This window comes from Rutilus rutilus, assembly GCF_951802725.1.
Source record: "Rutilus rutilus genome assembly, chromosome: 13".
NCBI classification, from domain to species: Eukaryota; Metazoa; Chordata; class Actinopteri; order Cypriniformes; family Leuciscidae; genus Rutilus; species Rutilus rutilus.
The window spans coordinates 37,511,392-37,534,819 of NC_140218.1; positions in this window are offsets into that span (position 1 = coordinate 37,511,392).

Sequence of the window (23,428 nt, forward strand, 5' to 3'; positions counted from 1 at the left end):
ATGAGTACTCTGAACTTATTTTAATCGAGACCACTAAAACAATAATACAAAGTCAAATTAAATAAGTTAAGCTAACTTAACATTTGAGACTGTCGTGAGACTGGCACGGACGAAGGACTCCTACTTAACACAGGAATACCAAGGTACACTGGGAAGCATTTCTCAGTGGAAATATGCAATTATGCCCAACCCGAAGGGGGGGACTTGGAATACACATATGACCCAGCGGGGCTGCATATGGAGAATCACTGGGGTGTCCAGCCGCAGGTGGAATATTTCAACCCCAGGGGTGGCAAGGTGGCTTGCCAAGGGAAAGACACATGCTCAAAGAGGCTTACAGTGGAAATACACATGTGGGGGTCGCCCGGAGGGGGAACCATGCACATGGAGGCACCTAGCCAAGCGCGAAAGCTGCCAGTGGCATAACTCTGGCGTTGACGTCAACAGTGCTGGAGGAGACTCAGGGCTTATGAGGCTCACCTGAGGAGAATATCGCACGTATCCCGTCCGTGGAGAGGAATGGCAAGCAAGCGAAGACACCTGAGCAGAATCTAGCACCGGCTAGTTGAAGCGAGTACATGAGAAGAAACTGGCTCAACTCGGAGATTGTAGAATCTCGCGAATGTGTTAGGTGTCGCCCAGCCTGCAGCTCTGCAGATGTCTGTTAGCGAGGCGCCATGCGCTAGAGCCCAAGAGGATGCCACAATCCGGGTGGAGTGGGCCGTCACACCAAGGGGGCACGGTCGACCTTGCTGCTGGTAAGCCAAAGCAATGGCGTCCACTATCCAGTGAGACAACCTATGCTTCGAGAGAGCCTTTCCCTTCAGCTTCCCACCATGACAGACAAAGAGCTGGTCTGAGGTCCTGAAACACTGCGTTCTGTCTACGTAAGCACGGAGGGCGCGTACTGGACAGAGCAGTGCCAAGGCTGGGTCTGCCTCCTCCAAGGGCAGCGCTTGCAGGTTCACCACCTGGTCTCGAAAGGGTGTGGTGGGAACCTTGGGCACATATCCAGGCCGGGGTCTCAGGATCACGTGAGAGTTAGCCAGCCCGAATTCCAGGCACGCTTCGTCAACCAAAAATGCCTGCAGGTCCCCTACCCTCTTGATGGAGGCCAATGCAACCAGGAGCGCTGTCTTCATTGACAGGAACTAAAGCTCCACTGATTGCAGAGGCTCAAAGGGAGCACTCTGCAGGGCAGTTAAAACCACTGAGAGGTCCCAAGAGGGTACGAGGGGAGGACGAGGAGGATTCAGTCTCCTCGCTCCCCTCAGAAACCTGACGATCAGGTCGTGCTTTCCCAAGGACTTACCATCAACTGCATCGTGATGTGCGGCAATAGCGGCAACATACACTTTCAGGGTGGAGGGAGACAGCCTTCACTCCAACCCTTCTTGCAGGAAGGAAAGCACGACACTGATAGGGCATTTCGTGGGTTCTAGATTTCTAGAAGAACACCAGTTGACGAAGAGGTTCCACTTCAACGCATAGGCATGTCTCGTGGACGATGCTCTAGCGGAAGTGATGGTAGCCACCACCGCTGGTGGTAGGGTACTCAAACCTGCCTCGTCCCATCCAGAAGCCACACGTGGAGGTTCCACAGATCGGGACGAGGGTGCCCCGTCCCTGAGAAAGCAGGTCCTTCCTCAGGGGAATTGGCCAGGGAGGTGCTGTCGCGAGGAGTACTAGTTCTGGGAACCAGGTGCGGTTGTGCCAATACGGGGCAACCAAAATTACCTGCTCCTCGTCCTCCCTGATCTTGCGCAAAGTGAGTCGATCTCCATACCGAGAAAAGAGATCCTCTGCACGGGGCAGAGTTTGCTCTTCTCCCAGTTGACCCGAAGGCCCAGACGAGCTAGGTGCCGGAGCACAAGGTCCCTGTGTTCGCAAACCTGGTCTCGAGAGTGAGCTAGGATCAGCCAGTCGTCAAGATAGTTCAAGATGCTAACCCCGTGTTCTCGTAGGGGAACAAGGGCTGCCTCGACGACTTTCGTGAAGACGCGAGGAGACAGGGCTAGCCCGAAAGGGAGAACCGCGTACTGGTATGCCTGCCCCTCGAAAGAAAACCGTAGAAACGGTCTGTGTCGAGGAAGAATGGAGACATGGAAGTAGGCGTCCTTCAGGTCGATCGCTGCAAACCAATCCTGTGGCCGTACGCATTCGAAAAGGCGTTTGGCCGTGAGCATCTTGAACGGCAGCCTGTGAAGGGAGCGGTTCAAGACGCGCAGGTCCAGGATCGGTCGTAACCCACCGGATTTCTTGGGTACAATGAAGTAGGGGCTGTAGAAGCCGGACTTCATTTCGGCTGGAGGGACAGTCTCGATCGCACCCTTCGCCAGTAGGGTGGCGACCTTCGCTCTCATGACAGGGGCATTGCCACCGACCATAGTGAAGCGGACTCCCCTGAAGCGGGGAGGAGACCGCGCGAACTGAATCGCGTAGCCGAGCCTGATGGTCCTCGCGACCCAGCGGGACAGACTGGGAAGCTCTAACCAGGCTCCCAGGAACTGTGCTAGCGGGGTCATACGGACCACAGACGTACCCTCGGTGGAGCAGCGAGGCGGAATGACCGGCCCAGGCGTGGGTGGCATAGCGGCCCGGTGCGGGGGCACGGTCATTAGCCGCGTCCTGACAGAGGAGGCCAGGGGAAGACCAGCGTCCCACGGGGGCGTGCTCTGGCAGGGGACTGGCGACAGAGGGAGACGAGAGTGGCGAGGCTCGTGAGCGGCGCGCACTGTCATCCGCGCACTCTGTGTGCTCAGAGATAGGGAAGTGAGTTCTTTCTTTAACCATATTAGGGTGCTGCCCGTCGTGGGACGAGCAGCAGGAATGGGACAACCAAGGATTCTCCCCTGGCCCTCCACCGGGGGAAGGAGCGGCCCTGCTACCGTCTCCTGAAAAGAACTCAATGCCATCTCTGAGCAGCCCGTCTCAGGAGCGCCGCTTGGCCTGGCGTTTAGCGGGGCGCGGGGCGGGAGAGGGCTGTGGCGCCTTCCTGCGGCTTCCTCCACGACGCGGGCCGGAGGCAGATGACTGCTGAGGCCGATCGGGAGGGGCGGGAACCGCAGGAGGGCGCCCTCGGCGGCGAGCAGGCTGAGGCACCTGTGCCGACGTGTTTTAAAGCCTCAGTCTGCTTCTGGGCAGTCGAGAACTTCTGGGCAGTTCCTCGACTGCACCGCCGAAGAGGCCAGCCTGGGATATGGGGGTGTCGAGGAACCGGGTCTGCTCGGCCTCCCGCATATCAGCCAGGTTAAGCCACAGGTGTCGTTCCTGGACCACGCAAGTGGACATCACCTGACCCAGCGAGCGTGCGGTCACCTTCGTCGCCCGGAGAGCGAGGTCGGTGGCGGCACGCAACTCATCGAAGAGTGCTGGGTCAGTCCTCCCCTCGTGCATGTCACGTAACAACTGGGCCTGGTAGACCTGCAGTGTCGCCATGGCATGCAGTGAGGAGGCTGCCTGCCCCGCAGCTCTATAGGCCTTTGCCACGAGAGTGGAGGAGAACCTACAGGCCTTGGAGGGGTGCTTTGGGTCGCCACGGGAGGAAGCACTCTGAGGACACAGTTGCATCGCAACAGAGCGTTCGACCTGGGGAACCCCAGTGTACCCTTTGGCAGCCGCCTGATCGAGAGGAGGCAAGGCGGAGGAGGTCGCCGAGCGATCACGGGAAGACAATGGTGCCTTCCAGGACCTCGTGACCTCCTCATGCACATCCGGGAAGAAAGGCATTGGGGTTGGGCGGCGACGAGGGTCAGCGGCCGCTCCCAAAAACCAATCATCCAGCCGCGAGCGCACTGGACCAGGTGGCGGGGACCACTCAAGACCAATGGCCGTGGCTGCCCGGGAAAGCATGGCCGTCAGCTCGGGATCAGACTCGGGCAATGCTGGAACACCCGAGGGTGGCAGCACAGCCGATTCGTCACTTCCCAAGGACTCCTGCCCACCTTGTGATGCAGCGATCGACATACGGTCTTCCTCTGGAGCGCCGAATGAGATGTGAGGCAAGTCAGTGGACTGTACTGCAGGCTCATTCGGAGCACTCGCGGGTTGCACAGCGCTAGAGGACGGTGTGGAGCGTGGAATAGTCGGCGCTTTGTTCCACACCGTAACCCTCAGGTCACCCTGGCCGCCAGCCGAAGTACCAGCTCTCATGGAGCTCGTAGATCGGGTGCGGGTGAGAGGACTCTACCACGAAGGTCATTGAGTCTCGACTGCAACTCAGAATTTGGCTGTGGAGTGAAGAATCAACTTGGCTCCGAAGCGAAAACATATCTGCATGTTGCCAGCGCACTTCCTTATATACCCCCAGGGTGGGGCGGAGTTACGCTATGCAAATTCCGCAGACCCATGGCATTTCATTGCCATTGGCTCGTTTTATATACTCGAAGATGATAGGCTTTCTAAGCGAAACCCCATTCGTCGTCATCCGACGTAACTCGGAGTGACTACGAAAGGGAACTACAACTGACTTCCAGCCACAGCCTTAGATGAAATCAACTCAAGATAAAAGACGTTTAAATCTCTAAAGATCTCAGCAGAGGAGAATTAAACCACTACACAAACAGCATTACCAGCTTCACTTATTACTAAACAGTTTGACTTTTGTCATGCGTCTACAGAAGTTGTTATTGAGAATGAACAGAGGGTTAGATGATAATGATTTATTGAGTTTCATTTAAAGACACCCTGATAGTGATCCGTCTTTGCTTTAGTTGGGCTCTTGACCCTTGACTTTATAACACCAGTTTTTCCTCTGGCTGCTGTAACTGAGTGTTTATAAAACACATTTGTTATGGCACATACGCCAAAAGAAAATATGAGCATGTGGTTGTGTTAAGATGATAAAAATCATCATTTAGTGACTTAGATCTCTGATTAGACAGGTGATGTATTACTTGTATTATTCATTATAATATAACTGATTCTGCTGTAAGGCCCATTGTTGTGACAATCAGATTTTAAAAACCTCTATGGTATCATGCTGACTTACACAGTAATCAAGAATCTGCATATGAATCTCAACAATGGTGACCATTAAAAAATGATTTATGCCGCAATGCATGCTGGGAGCCATGGATAAGTTTTGTATTATGCTAGTACCCAGCATGCATTGCAGCATGAATCATTTTTTAATGGTCACCATTGTTGAGATTCATATGTTGATTCTTGATGTCTGTGTGAGTCTTAGTAATGCAATAACTTTTCTGTGAAACTTTTTGTGCACAAATATTTGTAAAATCCTTCATGTTATCTGATGGCCACAACATGGCTGGCTCTTATGCTGTAGAATCACAGTTTTGAGTGAAACTAATATGTTGCCCTTTTAATCAGAGATCAGACTCTGAATGAAATCAGTGAATCAAGTCTCTAAATGATGATTGTTATCATCAATCCTTCACCATCAACACCCGATCATATGATTGACAGCTCGCTCACGAGGGCGGGTCTGTGTTTTGAAACGCTGCTGTCAATCAGCCATCGTGGGAGAGGCGTCCTAAGCTTGATTTGAGACAGGAGGAAACATATAAGAAGATTAAAAAAAAAAAAAACACTGGATGGATTTTTATCATTTTATGATGGTTGTGTGCAGGCACTGCCAACACACATTTCAGTACAATCAACTTGTAAAAGTGCATGTACCATTATATGACCCCTTTAAGTGCAAAAGTCAAGGGTCAAGAGCTCAACTAAAGCAAACACTGATCTCCATCATGGTGACCTTAAATGAAACTCAAATCATCAACTTCTAAACCTTTTTTAATTCTAATAAGAACTTCTGTAGACGAATGGCAGTAATAAAGTCAGTCTGGTTAGTAATAAGTGAAGCTTGTAATGCTGTTCGTGGAGTTGTTTAATCCTCCTCTGCTGAGATCTTGAGATATTTAACCCTCTGGGGACCAAGCTGTTTTTGGGGCCCTTGAGATGTTCTGACATGCTCTGACATTTGTGCTTTTTTCAGTTATTTATAAACATGTTAATGGCAAAGGTGTAAATTCACTCTATATAGCACAAACAGGCCTACCATAATATGCGAGCAACATGTATGTAGATGTTTGTATTTTTAAGAGAATAATGTTTATGCGTGGTTATTTAAAAAAATAAAAATGAAAGTTGCTGAAATAAGACCACAAAACTCATACAAAATATGTGCCCACAAGACTTTTGACTAATGGATGTTTTCTCTTCGAGTTCTAGCTTCAAAATTATGTGAAAATAGTCTTGCTTTATCGTTCACAAAAAAAAATACATTGATTTAAATGGTGTAAAACAGGTTTTGCTTGGAAAGCCAATATGCGAGGGGGAGGAGTAGTTTACACCTTAGATTACCCAGTCCCACCCACTCTGCATAATGACTCTGCATAATTAGCCATTCATTCAGGTGTGACACTGACTGAGCCACAATGCAAGGACAAAATAGCCTATATATTTAGAAGAAGACTTATATTGACCATTTAAGATTTTGCTTACATCTATCTTGTAAATATGTTTTGCTATTTTATTAAAAAGGTTACAATTACAACAATAATTACAATTTCAGCAATATTTCTGCAAAAAAAGTACTCTTTCTTTGTAAAAAAAAAAAAAAAGATTATAGGCCTACATTTTATCATATGTATTCATTAGTTTGAATATAGCCAACATTGGAACATCTTAGTCTATGACTTTATTTTTGACAAAATAGTATTTTATATATATGAGCAGAAAAGCTTATTTGATGTGACAGTATATTCTACAGTAAAAACTGTACCCAAATCTAGTCAACAAAATATTGTCTTTCATACTTCGCCTGACTGTAACGTTGTTTTTATGAAATATTAGGGCATAGCCTATAAATGTTCATTTGCAGTTTAATACGTTGCTTATACAAATACATTTTATTTCAACATATTTCAGTCGATTTTTACTCATCTCAGTAGGCTCTAGCAAAGCAGTTTATTCACACACAGACGCGCGATTCATATTTAGGCTAAACAGTCTTTACAAATATGTACCCTTCATTTATCTCACAGAAACGCGATTCATATTTAGGCTAAACAGTCTTTACAAATATGTACCCTTCATTCATCTCACAGAAACGCGATTCATATTATAGAAACGCGATTCATCTTTTTGTTTACATAGGCCTACACTAACGTTATTCCATAACGTTATTCCACATTAACACTTGAGAAAGGATAACTTAGCCTACCTCACTCCTCAGCGGGATCTGCTCCTCATATCAGCACGGAAAATTTTCTCCATAAGGTAGGCTATATTATGCCTCTTTGTTTACAGCTGATGTGGGGGCGTTTCACAGACTGAAATGGTTCTCAGAATTTGCGTTTGAATAGCACGCGCTCTCCGGGGCGTGGTCAAATTACTGTGAATCATCTCGTAATGAGCTCGACTGGAGTCGCTCTCTTTTTATACAGATTACAGAAGCTGATAATATTTGTTTTTTATATAAATTACTTCATTTAAAAGCTGCGATCTCAAGCTTTATGCCCGTGGGTCTGTTTGCCTGTTTGACTGAATTTTCGCGGAGTTATAGATCATTTTCGAACGCGTTTCAAATGGGAGTTTACTGACAGAGAGAAGGCAGAAATAGCATCATGTTAGTTTTTCTTTATTTGTCAAAAAGCAAAACACTTTATTTTTATTGTGAGTATACAGAAAAAAAATAGAAACTGAACAGGATCGATTGATGTATTACACGAAAATGAAAGATCAAAATTAACAGAGCATTTTGTGTTTATTTTTCATTGCTAAAAAAAAAAACGAGCAAAACGCGCCGGCGCGTTTTTGGTCCCCAGAGGGTTAATGTCTTCTTTCATCTCCAGTTGATTTTGCTGTGGCTGAAGTAGGGATGCGCGGTATACCGGTACTGCAAAAATACCGGTATATATTATATTTCAAACGGTACAATATCATAATTTTGCTCAATTCGGTATTTGATGCGCTGTTGTTTCGAAGTTCACCGCTAGGCGGCAGTGCGCTACCCAAACTGACGCGGGTCACGCAAAACCGGCAAACGGTGACAACGGAGGAACACGATGGATCAAACAGATGAAGCTCATTCTACACGCCCGAAATTAATAAATAAAGAGAGCAATAGGAGTGAAATATGGCCTTACTTTGCCTACAAAAGTAATGAGAAAGGTGAAGCAACAGACCTCAATCCACCACTCTACAAACGCTGCTTTAAATTAGCCACGGGAGGCAACACATCAAATCTGGCTAACGTTAAGAACCACTTGTCACTTGATCATACTGACTTGTTCAAAGAGTTCAGAGATCGACAGGTGAGTCCATCGTTCAACTGATTTAATTTAGACTTTTATTTACAGCGCACATACATAAGAGCTTATCAATTAAATATGACACGGTAAACATGAAAGCTCAAATGTGATTGCATGACACGCTAGAACCAATGAAGTTTAGTCCTCATAATTTTTGCACTTTCAAACAGTCATATATTAATTGAATTTGAATGAATAAAGAGATTAGTGATATTAATTTTAGTATTAGTGATAGTAAAATTAATGGCATATCACTGCTGCTGTGGCGTCCGACTGAGGAATCAGCCGAGAGAGAGAGTAATAGTAGTAATATGGATATAATATGAATGTTAGAGTAACACTTTACATTTAAGCTACATTGTCAACATTCATTAACCTGACCTAACAGTATTATAGAATTTAAAAAAAAAATTTTTTTTTTTTTTTAAATCAAAATTTAACCTACTGTAAGTTCCCTGACTGTTTAATTTATTTTAATTTTTTTTAAAACATTTTGATAACTTTTTGTTTGCACATTTCGGTACAGCAGAGTTTCAAGCAGTGTTTTTTAATAAAATTGTTTCAATTCACTTAAATTTTGAGGCTGGTTATTTGTCACCTGTGGTATCGATTTAGTATCGATACCGAGGTATTAGTTTCTGGTATCGTACCGAAACCAAAATTGTGGTATCGAGCCATCCCTAGGCTGAAGTCAGTTGTAGTTCTTGTGTTTCTCTTTCCTTCAGTGATTCTGCTTGTTAACAGCAGGTGCTCATCACTAATGCTCAATCATCACTTAATTAATCACTTAATTATACAATTATCATTCTGGGATCTAGAAATGTTCTATAACTCATTCAGTTTGAGTTCTGTTTCAGTCATTCAAGTTTCGGTAATATTTGAGTGCTGTGAACTCAATTGAGCGTCAGCGTCAGTTCTGGCAGGCCAGGTAGTCAAGACGCTGCTAATGCTGTTTGCTAAGAACCCTGTCCCGTCAGCTGATCTGCTCCAGCTGAGCTGCATTAGCTCGTTAACTCCCCTCGCTGCTCAATGGCCAAAGCTCAAACAAGGCGCCCTATTTAAAGCACATTCAGTTTGCTCATACATGCTTGCTGCTCGCTTCTGCTGATCTGTACGCTGGTAAAAAGTTGTTTAATTCCTTCATCTAGCTTGTTTCTCAGAAGATGGCTTAGTCATCTCTTCATAGCGCTTACTAGTGATGGCAAAATGAGGCTTCCTGAACCACTGAGACCTCGCAGCCCATTGCTTCAGCCAAAGGTTCATTACTCGAAGCTTCATTCAGCATTGCTCACTAGTGACACCTAGCTACTGTGCAAAGAAATAGCAGACAAATTAATTCATTCTGAACCAGTGTCGCCCTCCCCCTCCCTCCCTCCCTCCCTCCCTCCCTAATTTTATAAAAAATATATTTTAATGTAAATATACAAATAGATATTTATATTTATTTGTATATTTATATTTTAATGTATATTTTATAAATAAAAATATTTATTTATTTATTTTGTACTCACTGTTGATTTCTGTAACCTTAATAACCTTAATTGCAATAATAAAAAGACATGATCAGGCATTTGTCCATTACTGTGTATAATATAAAATATGTATCTTTCTCTGTCTGAATTTACTTGTGCAGAGTCACACTCACAGTTAATTAATTATTCATAAATTGTTTGGATAGTGACAGTATGAACAACAACAGTGACACCGTGTTGAGTGCAGTGCTTATGTTAGAGGGAGTGTAATAAAGTACATTTATTCATTTAGCAGATTATAGATAACAGATTAAAGTAAACTGCAACAGAATAGTCCAGAAGGAAGGATTACAATATTTCAATAAAAAGGATTTCAAGTGTGTTGGGGTTTAGACGATTCCTCTTCTTGGACAAAATCTCTCTAGCCTTGGAAAAGTTCCTTTCACAAGGAACAGAGGATGCAGGGGAATGTAAAAATGGCAGTGGTACAAATGAGGACACTGATGCTTCAGTTGAGCCCAGACAGGGGAGGATTCCCTCTTTCTTGCTGGCTCCATTACCAGGAAGAAGGAAGAGTCACAAAGACCAAACAAATCCAAAAGGGCAATCCAAATCAAAAAACAGTCCAGTCCAGATGCAAAAATCCAGAGCAATCCAAATAATCTTATCTAATTAATATAGCAAGACTATAATATAGCTAGGCCTACTATAATAATAATATACTATAACTATTCTAACCTGATAATGTAATAATATACAGCCCTCACATATGACACAACAATGACAATGATAGTTATCTAACTCTCTGACTCTCTGACACTACTACAACTGCTTCTACTACTCCTGACAACACCCACAAAGAGGCGCGAGTTTCGAACCGCCTTTTATCCGGAAGCGACACTCAGACCGAACCGGTGACGTATCCACACAAACCGAGGCCTCGTTTGTCATTAGTCACGTGATTTTCACGTTAACAACACAAGCCTCGAATCACGGCTTCATCTGGCACGCCCACTTTTTCTCGACACACGCTCCGACGCCTCGCTTCAAATGTCACTAATTCTGGGCCTCATTGCAAAAGGTCATGGGGACCACTAGTCTAGACTATGTTAGTCTTCATGGGACAGCATCTCCATTTATTCAGTCTATTAAGGAGGCAGAGTCGCAACTTGTCTTATCTCCAACACTAACTGTGGGCCTATTCCTCACTCAAACATGGACCATGGCTTTCATCCTGGCCGTATTCCTGATTCAGACTTTCATCGATTATTAAGATTTGTCTGTCCATGGACATGTCTATCCTTCACACTTTTAATAAAGTCTAAGCCATTTTCAGAGAGCTTCCCCAGCCATTCTTCTGGTGTATATATCAGATTTTATCACGTTTTGAGAAAATGATTACATTATGAGCATTTTATTACAATAATAGCGTAATCCTTATTACATTATGTGCAGTTATTACATTATGAGTTGCTACACACGTTAATGTTGTGATTAGTAATTAATTAGTAATTCTTTATAATTTGTCATAATTACCTATTAGTTCTAATGAGGCTAATCTCATTCAGTAATTATTGATTGCCTAATAGGGAATTGTCTCCTAAATTTGATATTACTTACTGATTAGTTAAGCTTGTTTCTATATTAATTAATAGTTAATTACTTATTAATGACGGACCATTATTCTAAAGTGTTACCACAAACAAAAGTTAGACTTTTTCTGGTTCGGGTTCATGCGCTTGAACATTGAAACTCAGCATCCAATCACTTTGAAACAAAGTACCAGACCTGCCAAACACAAGGTCATTTGTGCTGGGTTATTAAATATGATCAAGCTGGATCATAAAATGTAATAATAAGTTATTTGACCGGGACAGACCAGTAAAGAACTGACCTGAGATCAGGCAGAGAGTGATGATGATGATGATGATGATGATGGTGATGATGATGGTGATGATGATGATGATGGTGATGGTGATGATGGTGATGATGGTGATGATGATGATGATGGTGATGATGATGATGATGATGATGATGGTGATGGTGATGATGGTGATGATGGTGATGATGATGATGATGGTGATGATGATGATGATGATGGTGATGATGATGATGATGATGATGATGATGGTGATGGTGATGATGGTGATGATGATGATGATGATGATGATGATGATGATAATGGAAGCTCTAATTCCAGATTGACTTCAGTCTCAAGGATATTCAAAGAAACAGTCGTGTCAGATAACAGTGATTAACAAACATATGCATATCCTTTATCTGTCTCTCATTTCTGCTTCCTTGTTCTCTATAACGGTTCCACCCATCTGCATCTCTAACAGGGCAGGAAAGTGTTGAGATATGTGTGAAAGACATGCAGAGCAATATATGCATACAATCACACTCAATGCAGATGCACATCAGTATAGTGCTATAATTACATGCAGTAAATAGGGACTTTACACAGAGGTCTGTTGTTCAGCCTAATCCAACCTCATCTATTCTCTGCCTCTGCAAACTCACGCTCATCTGCATACACTTTTCAGAGCCAAGGCCATTTCTATTTATGTATTTATACCAACAGGAAGTCAGATATTTTGGTAGCATTTTCTCTCTCTCTGCGTCTCTGTGTGCGTGTGTGTGTGTGTGTGTGTGTGGGGGGGGGGGCTTTTAATAATTGCTTTTAATTATTGTTTTTCAAGGTTTTGGGGGGGTTTGTGGCCCTTAAAGTGCTCGAAAACTCTTGAAACTTTGCACACAAGTCAGAACAGGCCATCAGGGCCGGGCTGAAGCTGGTACCCAGGCGTGGCGGAGGGCTCAACAGCGCCCCCTTGAACGGAGTCCGAAAACTTGGTCCATATTTCAAACACGATTGCATGAATTAATATGAAACTCGGTACACATACAGATCTCATCGGGCTAAACAACTTTCGCACTCTTAAGGTAATACACAAGCACACTCCCATTGTCATGTATTGTTTAATCAATCTGTACATTTCATATGCTAAACCTCTGTTTATTGGAGTTGGATGCAGTCTTAGATTAAAGTCTTGATGGTTTGTTCGTTCAGAAGTAGTGAAGTTGCTATAAGGATGAATTTCAGAGATGTTATTCGGAGAGATGACAGAGTCAGGAATTCTCTCTTCTGAGTGGAAAGCTCGAACCATGTGGCTCCATGGGCAAACAGAGATATCTGAAAAATCTGAATGCACTGAGGCTAATGCCTGGCTCACACTATAGGAGTTTTAAAATCCTAACCGATTGTGATTGCAGGACACACTTAAGGAGAATCTTTGCAGATTTTCTTCCAGAATTCTTTGCTAGAATTTTTACCTTTATAGCGCATTACAAAATTACACATTACACTTCCGTCTCCTCGTATACTTGTTTTTATTATTGGCTATTGTGACTGTACTGACAAAATCACAGTCTTGCTCATCCCGATTTAAAATCCTAAATATCAAACATGTATGATATGATCGGGGCGAGCCCGATTTGTGAGCAGTTCGGGAGGTGCAAGATTCGATCTATGAATGCCTTACATTACCAGATAATCTGCGCCGAACATCGGAACCGATCGAGGTCCTCGACAATATTTTTTCTCAGATTCTCGGGAGGGGAAAATTTGGGTTAAATCGGCCTAAAACTCCTGTAGTGTGAGTCAGGCATTACATGGTGGCCTTTAAGTGGCAAAGGTCAGACCTCCCGAATGTGGCTTGACCTGATGCAAGGGTGTCATTTTGAGCAGGAAAAAGATTCTTTTCACGATCAGAGTGGTCTGGCAAATTTGTGTCCCAATAAACCTTGATTAATGTAACAGCAATATAAACCAGGGTTTGGGTTCTTTGTACAATTTATATATTACTTTGTATACTTCATATATTTTTAGTTTTATATCTATGTCAAACTTCTAGGGTGTCGCGTATGGATAGATATTTATTTTAAAGATGCTTCTCAAACAGGACAAAATAAAGTTCTTCACATTCTTACCATTCATTGTGACCACAGCAACAATCTTTCCTGGACTAACCCTCAATAACTCTGGTGAACAACCACAGATTTTGTCAGGCATCTCTACAGGTTCAAACCGGACTGAAAAAGATCATACAGTACACTTGAATTATGTTAATTTGTATTGACTGAGAAATATAAGATTGTAATAGATCAATGGCAATGAAGCATATTGCAGAAAAAGTACTCAAGATATGCTCAAAAATCTGACTGACACAGAGTATCCACATACATTCAAGATAAAACAATAAGAGACAAAAAGTCATCATTTAAATAGTAAAGCTTATGAGCTTAACTATTCTGAGAATGAGATATATGTTGTACACACACAAACCAGAACTTACCACAATGGGAAAGAGCCGTTGACCACGAAAGTTGTTGGAGGCAATGGCTGGAAGAATCCAGCAGTCATGGCATCTCTGTTGTGAAGTACATGTCTGGTGTGCATGCTGACGTCACAATCAGCACAGAGGAAGGGACGTGGTGGACAGTCACAACACCGGACAGCAGCTGGATTTCTCCCACACTGTTGGCAGATGTGTGTTGCCACATTTTCTTGTGCCGCAGCCGTGTTCACCAGGGGGGGTCTCTCTGCCCTCCACCTCTCCGAAAAGAGACTTTGTCGTTTGCTCCAGTTCGAGGAAGCCAGAAGAGGATCTCTTGGGGTTTCAAGAGGTGATGCCTCATCATCTGAGGATTCACTTAGTGAGTGCTGGAGATCTTGTAGAAAACACTCTGTAAATGGTATGGAATATTCAGAAACAATAATCTCCTTCCATGTATATATATATATATATATATATATATTTTACAATATTAAAGTGTACTCCATTTGTCTGTGAAAGGATCAGTATTCTAGCAAATTTTAAAATAGAAACATTTATTTACATTCTAACCCACTGTCAGATATATATACTGTATACAAGGGCTAATGGAAACACAATGAAGTACATACCAACAGTCTCTGGAATAAAGGCCACCTCACAGTTAGTGTCAGGAGCAATGAAGGGAGGATCAGTCTTCCGAATGTGATCAGCTGTAGAGGATAAAAACAACACAAATCAACATTTATAACTTGTCCCAAGGCCTGGTTACCAGCCTAAAATGGTGCAAGCTCACTGTTTAACATATAGCTAGAGAGAAATACTAGTACACTTTTATTTCCCAAACCCTAATGGGGCAGTCCAATTACTGTTGGTTATCTGCATATAAGGTGCCATACAGATGATGACAGCAAATAGGAATGCTAATATAGAAGCAGATTAAAAAGAAACAAGCTGCCTGGCCATTGACAACACACTCTGAAGAACAAACTGTTTTAAACACACCCTTGCCAAGACCAATAACTTGCAAGAGATTTAGTAAAATGGGTAGCTCATTTGACATTATAACCATATTGACAAGATTTCCTGACAATGTAAATACAGCCCACAATTAAACTATGTTTTGTGCGCTAACTTTGTAGTTTATACTGCTTTACACAAATATGTAATATTAGCCTTAATGTGTCTTTCACTTAATCCAAGACTAGTGACATCTTTAATAAATCTACTTTTTATGTAAAAAAAAAATCAAATGATTGGTTCTGGTTTGATTGTTTCCCTGACATATCAAGCTATACATGTATTCCTTGATTTGATACACTCATAAGTGCCTAAACAATGTAGATCTTCAAAATATTGTGAATGAAAAACAATACTGACCCTTGTTTGACTGATTCCTGCTTGATCTTGGCCTCACATAGACAATATTTCCAGTAATGTCTCTTTTTCTCCATTCCACGTCCCTCGGCTCAGGTCTCTTCACTGGTGCTGCAGCCTCCTCTTCTAGCAGCTCACCAAGGAGGTCATCAAGACTTTAGAGCTCATCCTTCAGTTCTTGGTCATCAACCAGGTTATCCAAGATCATGAGGTGTTCTTGGATTTCTGAATCACTCTTGGACATCGTGATGGGCAGAAACACAAACAGACAGAGAGACTCACAGCGAAGAGATGGATAGATAAAACAAATATAGATTGAGAGAGAGAGAGAGAGAGAGAGAGAGGGAGAGACTGATGAGTACAGATTAACAAGACGGACATGGCTCTTAAAAGTGCGTGTGTGTGTGTGTGTGTGTGTGTGTGTGTGTGTGTGTGTGTGTGTGTGTGTGTGTGTGTGTGTGTGTGTGTGTGTGTGTGTGTGAAAATTTTTGAAGCTGCCAAAGAGGGACCTAAAGAAAAAAAACAGAATTGAACATTTTACACCAGTATTCTCTTCATCTGTATTGCCAGAATGGGCTAGATTTTATGTGATATTCCTTTTATATAGTTCAATAAACAAGAAGTTAATATAGTTAATTACATTTTAGACAGAAATTAGACAACATTTTTTAATAAATGTAAGTTTTGCTCTATTTCGCAAAAAAAACAAAAAAAAACTTTTTTTCCAAACAAAGACACATTTGGTGCACCAAGCTATATTTTTATAATGCCTTCTATTATTTACCGTCATATGAAATTGCCACCTTACACATCTAAAGGTTCTAAACACAACTTCTTGTCCTGATTCAACAGTTTTTGATGTGCAAATTTAAGAATAGTATCCATCTCTATTAATTAACTCTTCTACTTACCAAGTGGAAAAATCGCAATGGACCTTGGGATCGCCCCATACAGTGACGTCAGCATTATTAATTTAGAGGATTTAATAAAAATAAAAAAAGATTAATTGAACACAATCGTAGCATATTATATATATATTTATTAACATCAACAAACCTCCGATAAAAATACGTTACCCAGCATGCTCTAGTTAAAGCAGTGTACCTATGTACCAGTACCCTCTATGGCTCTGCCAGTACTCTGTCCATCATGGCCTCCTAATCATCCCCATACACTGATTGGCTTCATCACTGTCTCCTCTCCACCAGTAAGCTGGTGTGTGGTGGGCGTTCTGGCGCAATATGGCTGCCGTCGCATCATCCAAGTGGATGCTGCACATTGGTGGTGGTTGAGGAGATTCCCCCCTTCCATTTGTAAAGCGCTTTGAGGTCTCAGAAAAAGCGCTATATAAATGTAACGAATTATTATTATTATTACCTATGACTAGAAAACGGTTAAACTGCTTACTTGCACGCGCCGTGGAGCATTGTTAAACTCACCTTTGAATGCAGTTTTACCTGCAGTTGAGCGTTGTTTTGGTTAAACTCACCTCTGAATGCCGTTTTACCTGCAGTTGAGCATTGTTAAACTCACCGCTGAATGCGGTTGCCTATGAACGCGCTAAACCTTTGCCGAGGGTTTTTAAACATCAAAAACCAGTTGGAGGGCCAGATAAATATCATCTGGGGGCCGCCATTTGACTAGCCCTGGCATAGATCATTTATTGTAGTCTATTCCTTTTTATTTTTATTTATTGTAGCCTGGTCGAGCCATACACAGCAGACGGGTTGCGGTGTTACCCAAGACGTCAAATTTCAACGCTGCAGGCTCCGGTTTAGAGTTCTATAGAAGTCAATCGGACTACCCTGCACGTTGAAAAATGACGCCAAAGGTCTACCCAGTGCGTTCAAAAGTGACGCCAAGGGGTCCTGGCCAAGCGTCCATATGTGACAAGTCCAACTGCGTCCTGTAAAACGCCTGTGGGTTGCATTGATGGTTGAAAGCCATGAGCGTCTCTCACACACGATAAAGGGTCTGTTTTGAATTCGGCCAATATACTCCTGCGGGCAATTAAGGGATGATGGAACCTATATTGTCGTGTTTTTAGTTAGGATACCTAGCACACATTCACGTTTTAATTGAGTAGGCTACCACAGGCTAATTTAAAACTAAACAAAATTGTAGCCTACGCATGCCTACTGCTACTGTTTCTGAAAGCGTCTGATATCACGCACTTGGATTGGCTAGCAAAGTCCAACTGCGTCCTGTAAAACGCGGGTGGGTTGCATTGGAGGTGGTTAAGCCGAGCGTCTCTCACAGACGATAAGGGTGTTGAAAATGGCAAATAGACTCCTCTTGAAAGATAAATAATGGAAAACAATGACCTCCTATGTTAGGTGTAGGCAATCCTAATCATAGATCAAACATAAGTCATTGCTGAAAACGTCTTTAGTCTGTGCAGTCGGTCAATGTTGAGGTGAATTGACGATTGGCGAAGCCCTGAGCGTGTAATTACATCGTGGATGGTTTTACATTGAAGTTGGTTGAAAGCCATGTGCGTGTCATCTATACGCAAAAGGGTGCTATATGCGTGGGCAGAAAACGCCGAAGGATGTGACAAAACGGCCTTATAAGACGCCCTGAGATGAGAACGGGTTGGTATTCGCTGAGTTACGGTTTATTTTCGGACGCGTTTCAGAATGCAATTCACTGACAGAGAGAAGGCAGACCTCGCATCATGTTTATTTTTCTTTATTTGGCGAAAAGCACAACAGTTTGTTTTTATTGTGAGTATACACAAAAAAAATACACACTTAACAGGATCGATTGATGTATAACACAAGTATGTAAGATCAAAATCAACAGACTCAGTATTTTGAGTCTCTTTTGCACTGATAAGAAAAAAAAGCGAGCTGGTATCGCCGGCGATACCGCTGACCCCAGGGGGTTAAGAGTCTATGAAACAACTGTGGTAAGTAGGATCGATCAGTCAACAAACACGGTGAGTATTCTGCCGTGCAAAGGCAAAAGACCGTAACTTCGTTTTTGGTCGAAAATTAGTTATTTATATTTTTGGCACATTCAAGACCTCCTTTATCATGTGGATAAGTATCTTGAATCAATTCCGTTGTTTTTTCGAGAAAATAATGAGTTGTCTTAACAGTAACTTACAAAAGCCCATGAGAAACCAAGGCAGAATACCGTAACACCAGTTACCGCTCTTTGGCTCAGTTTTGGAATGCTCAAATTGAGTTACGGTACTCTGCCTTTGTTTAGCCGCGCGTCAATATGAAGTTACTGTGCCGGTGTTCTATCAAATAATGCTACCTACCAGATTGTACGGTTATCTGTCTTTGTTTTACTGTCCATTAAAATTTTAATTACGGTGTAGCCTGTGTACTTTATACAGCTGCCATCAGTCCCTCTAACGTCTGATGTCCTCAGAGCTTTGTCCTGCACAAATGAGGTCAGAACATTTAGTATGGTCTGAAACCGCTCCATCGACAAACGTGCGATATCGATTGCGAAGGATTATGCAGAGTTGACAGAAAATTTTTACACATGCCATAGCAGATGAAGACAACAAAGAACTAAAGCCCTGCCTCACCCAGTTTGGGTACCGGACCTGGTTGAAACACTCATGCATCTAGCTGGCAGAGTGCCAAAACTTCGCCGGCGCCTTCAGCACCGCCTTAAACACGGTCGACCCAACGCTGGACTAATAAATCTATGGAGGTATTTTGTCATGTCAAATGTATTAATAATGCCATCAGAATGCAACCAAAGCACAGGATAGCAATATGTAGATGGCTATAAATAATTGTAAATCATACAAAATAAATGCCATGATCACTAGATTTTATACAGGTGTTACTATAATGATTTTGTTAATGGTGATCAGCAACCAGATATTGATAATGTGGAAGTTACTGCCTTTTGCCTTGGCATGACTTCTCACTTTTTGCAGACAATACAAAGGCAGAGTACAGTAACTTTAAAATAGTGGTCAAAAGTCAAGTTTGAGCACAAAGGTCTCTGTCTTTGGATCATTGTTTTGAATAGTGTGCTTTTTTGTCATTTGTTGTGTATATTTGGATTATGTTGAGTTGTAAATAAATCCAAACAATCAAAAAGCCATTCTTTTTTAAATCTCCTCATTCTTTGTGCAAGGTTGCTCAGAATGACAGGGCCTGATAGCTCCTAAAATAGGGCCATTAGGGGAGTGTCTTTGTCTTTCTCAGGTGTGAAAAGCTTACATATTAATGAGGTGATTACGCCCCTTCGCATAAAGCTTTCTCACACAAAAAACGTCTTAGAAATTTTAAATCAATATATTGTCTTCTCTGAATGAGCAGTCAGGATGATTTTCACATAGTTTTGGAGCAAATATTCTAGGCTACGTGATACAATTTTCAAAAGTCTTGTGAAGAAATAATCAGTAGGGGTTTCATGACCTTATTTCAGTGACAATTATTTTTTGTATTTTCACAAACCACGCATTAATGTCATTATCTCAAAACTACAAACTTTTACATACATGCTGCTGATATATTATTGTAGCAGAGTTTGTGCTGAATACAGTGTAATCAGACTTTAGCCATGAAAATGTCACAAGTAACAGAAATAAGCACAAATGTCAGAGCATGTCAGAACACCTCCAGGCCCAGAAAACACCTCAGACCCCAGAGGGTTAATGACTAGGCTACAACACGTAGGCCAATTAGCCTACAGTACAGAGAAATTAGTTGACAAGCTATTTTATATAAACGTAGGCTACAGATTTTACTGGTTGGACCATTTCCATACTTGCCATTCAGAGTAATTTATATTTAAATGGTCTAGGCTATGCTGTATAAAGTAGGAGAGAGGCTTCATGCATAAATAAACTTATTTGCACAAACGCGTTTCGGCGCGTGCCTTCAGAAGACTTTATACAGCATAGCCTAGACATGCTGTATAATATGTACAACGATATGTTTAGATCATAGGTCTGTATGAAAGTTAGAATCTTGAAATTAATTTAGAAAATATTATGTATGTTTAGATTATATTTTGACAAGTGTTTATGCTGCCTCATTATCATCAATGAAGAGTGCTTGCAAATATCTATTGCAAATGTGTGTATGTGCTGAAATGTGTAAATATGCCCAGCTGATGAATTGCAAATGTGTTAATGTTTGCGTTTTGCTATCTCCGTAATGGCCCATTGACACGCAATATATGCCTACAGCACGTGTCTACAATTATTCGCATCAGTTATTCATATAGACTAATGGTAATATACTTTGAAATATTTATGTTATAATATGTTATAAAATTTTCAACTTTAAAAAAAAAGGAATGTAGCTGCATCACCTTCATCTGCAACTCGGAGGGCCCGCAGCAACACAGTCAAACATCAGAAAGAGTAAGTACATATTTACCCATGTTCGTTCAATTTTGTTTATATACTTATTACAATATGAGCCTGTATGACTTATTTTTGGAGGTTGGTTGATAATGTTACATATTTTTTCTTTGTGTTATCTACAGTTCATGGAACAGCTTATTGCAGAGCTCTGTGGTGTGTCACAGAAAGTAGCACCAAAACAAACCAGTAGTGACCATGTGCCGGTTCCAGGAGCTGAGCTGAGCTGAGCTCAGATGCAAAGAACATTTGCACAGTTGGTCGCAAGATCTGTGTGCTTTGCAAAGGACAGCTTGGTAAAAGGCAGGACACCTTGGAAATGCCAGGCATGTAATGTTCACTTGTGTCTTCAGTTGAACAGGAACTGTTTTCAAAAATGGCACCAAGACATGAAACTATATTCTATCTGCCTTTATTTTAGTTTATTTTGCTCATTTTGCATTATTTTGCTTTATTTTGCTTAGAGCCCACATCAACGGGGCATAAGCATTTACTGTGAGATACCTGCAAATTTAGAACATTTAGTTCCTCCACATAGAGGAATTACAATAAAACAGACTGAAAAACAAAACCTTTGAATCTCCTCTACTTTGTTCAGGCTGCCTCACTTGATGGCCCATTAGCCATTGGGGGAGCGTCTATGTCACACCCCTGGTCTGAATCTCATTAATATTGATGGGCCATTACCCCTCCCATGCATAAACCTCTTCTGACAAAAAAACTGTTTTACAAAGTTTAAATCAATGTATTGTTTTATGAGAACGATTAGGCAGGATGATTTTCACATCATTTTGAAGCCAGAACTCGGAGCGACAACATACATTAGTCAAAAGTCTTGTGGACACATATTTAGTATGTGTTTTGTGGTCTTATATCAGCAACTTTCATTTTTATTTTTTTCAAATAACCACGCATAAACATTATTCTCTTAAAAATACAAAGATTTACAAGCATGTTGATCAGATATTATGGTAGCTCTGTTTGTGCTATATAGAGTGAATTTACACCTTTGCCATTAACATTTTTATAAATAACTAAAAAAAAAAAAAATGTCAGAGCATGTCAGAACACCTCCAGGGCCCAGAAAACCCCTCAGACCCCAGAGGGTTAAACTTACCGACATTCAAGTGTTGAAAAAATAATGCATGAAGCTAATAAAATGTTTTTAAAATTAGTTAAAGTGTGGTTAAAGGTATTTTTCAAGTATAAAAAATAATATCTACATTTGAACATAGTAGTATACTGCAAGTGCAAAAATAATATATAAATGGTAAACTATACGAATAATGTTATGTTCAGTTAAAGAAAACTTACAAGTATACTTGCAGTATAAACTACTAAACTACTGAGAGTACACTTCAGTGTGTACTTTCATAAACTAAAAAAATTACTACTTGTATTAAAATAGTAAACATAGCGGCCCTGTGCGGGGGCACGGTCATTAACCGCGTCCTGCCAGAGGAGGCCAGGGGAGGACCAGCGGGGCAGCGGGGAGTGGAGAACAAAAGATTCTACCCCGGTGGAGGGAAGGAGTGGCCCTGCTACCACCTCCTGCGAAGAACTGATCGCCAATCCTGAGCAGCCCATCTCAGGGGCGGCGCTTAGCCTGGCGTTTAGCGGGGCGCGGGGCCGGAGAGGGCTGTGGCGCCTTCCTGCGGCTTCCTCCGCGACGCGGCCCGGGTGAAAATGGGTGCTGCTGGCTGCTGCTGGGGCCATGCGGGAGGGGTGGGAGGGCGCCCTTGGCAGCGAGCAGGCTGAGGATTCTGTGCCGACGGCTGGGTCAGCAGCGGGCCGTCGGGGCAAAATATGCTTGATCGCCTCAGTCTGCTTCTGAGCGGTCGAGAACTGTTGGGCAAAGTCCTCGACCGCTCCGCCGAAGAGGCCGGCCTGGGATATGGGGGTGTCGAGCAGACAAGTCTACAAGCAGGCATTCAGCCACAGATGTCTCTCCTGGACCACAGCTGTGGACATCACCTGACCCAGGGAGCGTGCGGTCACCTTTGTCGCTCGGAGAGTAAGGTCGGTGGCGGCACGCAGCTCATCAAAGAGCCCTGGGTCAGTCCTGCCCTCGTGCATGTCCCTGAGCATCTGGGCCTGGTAGACCTGCAAGATGGCCATGGCATGCAAAGAGGCAGCTGCCTGTCCCGCCGCTCTGTAAGACTTCGCCACCAGGGTAGACGAAAATCAAAAGGCTTTGGAAGGGTGTTAGGGTCACCACGAGAGGAAGCGCTTGCCAGACACAGCTGCATCGCGACAGAACGTTCCACCGGGGGAACCCCAGTGTACCGACAAGCAGCAGCTCTATCGAGGGGAGGAAAGGCAGAGAAGGTCGACGAACGATCGCGGGAAGACAATGGAGTCTTCCAGGACCGCGTGACCTCCTCATGCACGTCCGGGAAGAAAGGTATTGGGGTTGGACGCCGATGGGGTTCAGCGGCCGCACCCAAAAACCAATCGTCCAGCCGCGAGCGCACAGGCTCGGGTGGCGGGGACCACTCGAGCCCAATGGCCACGGCTGCCCGGGAAAGCATGGCCGTCATCTCGGGATCTGACTCGGGCAATGCTGGCACACCCGAAGGCGGCAGCACAGTCGAATCATCACTTCCCGATGACTCATGC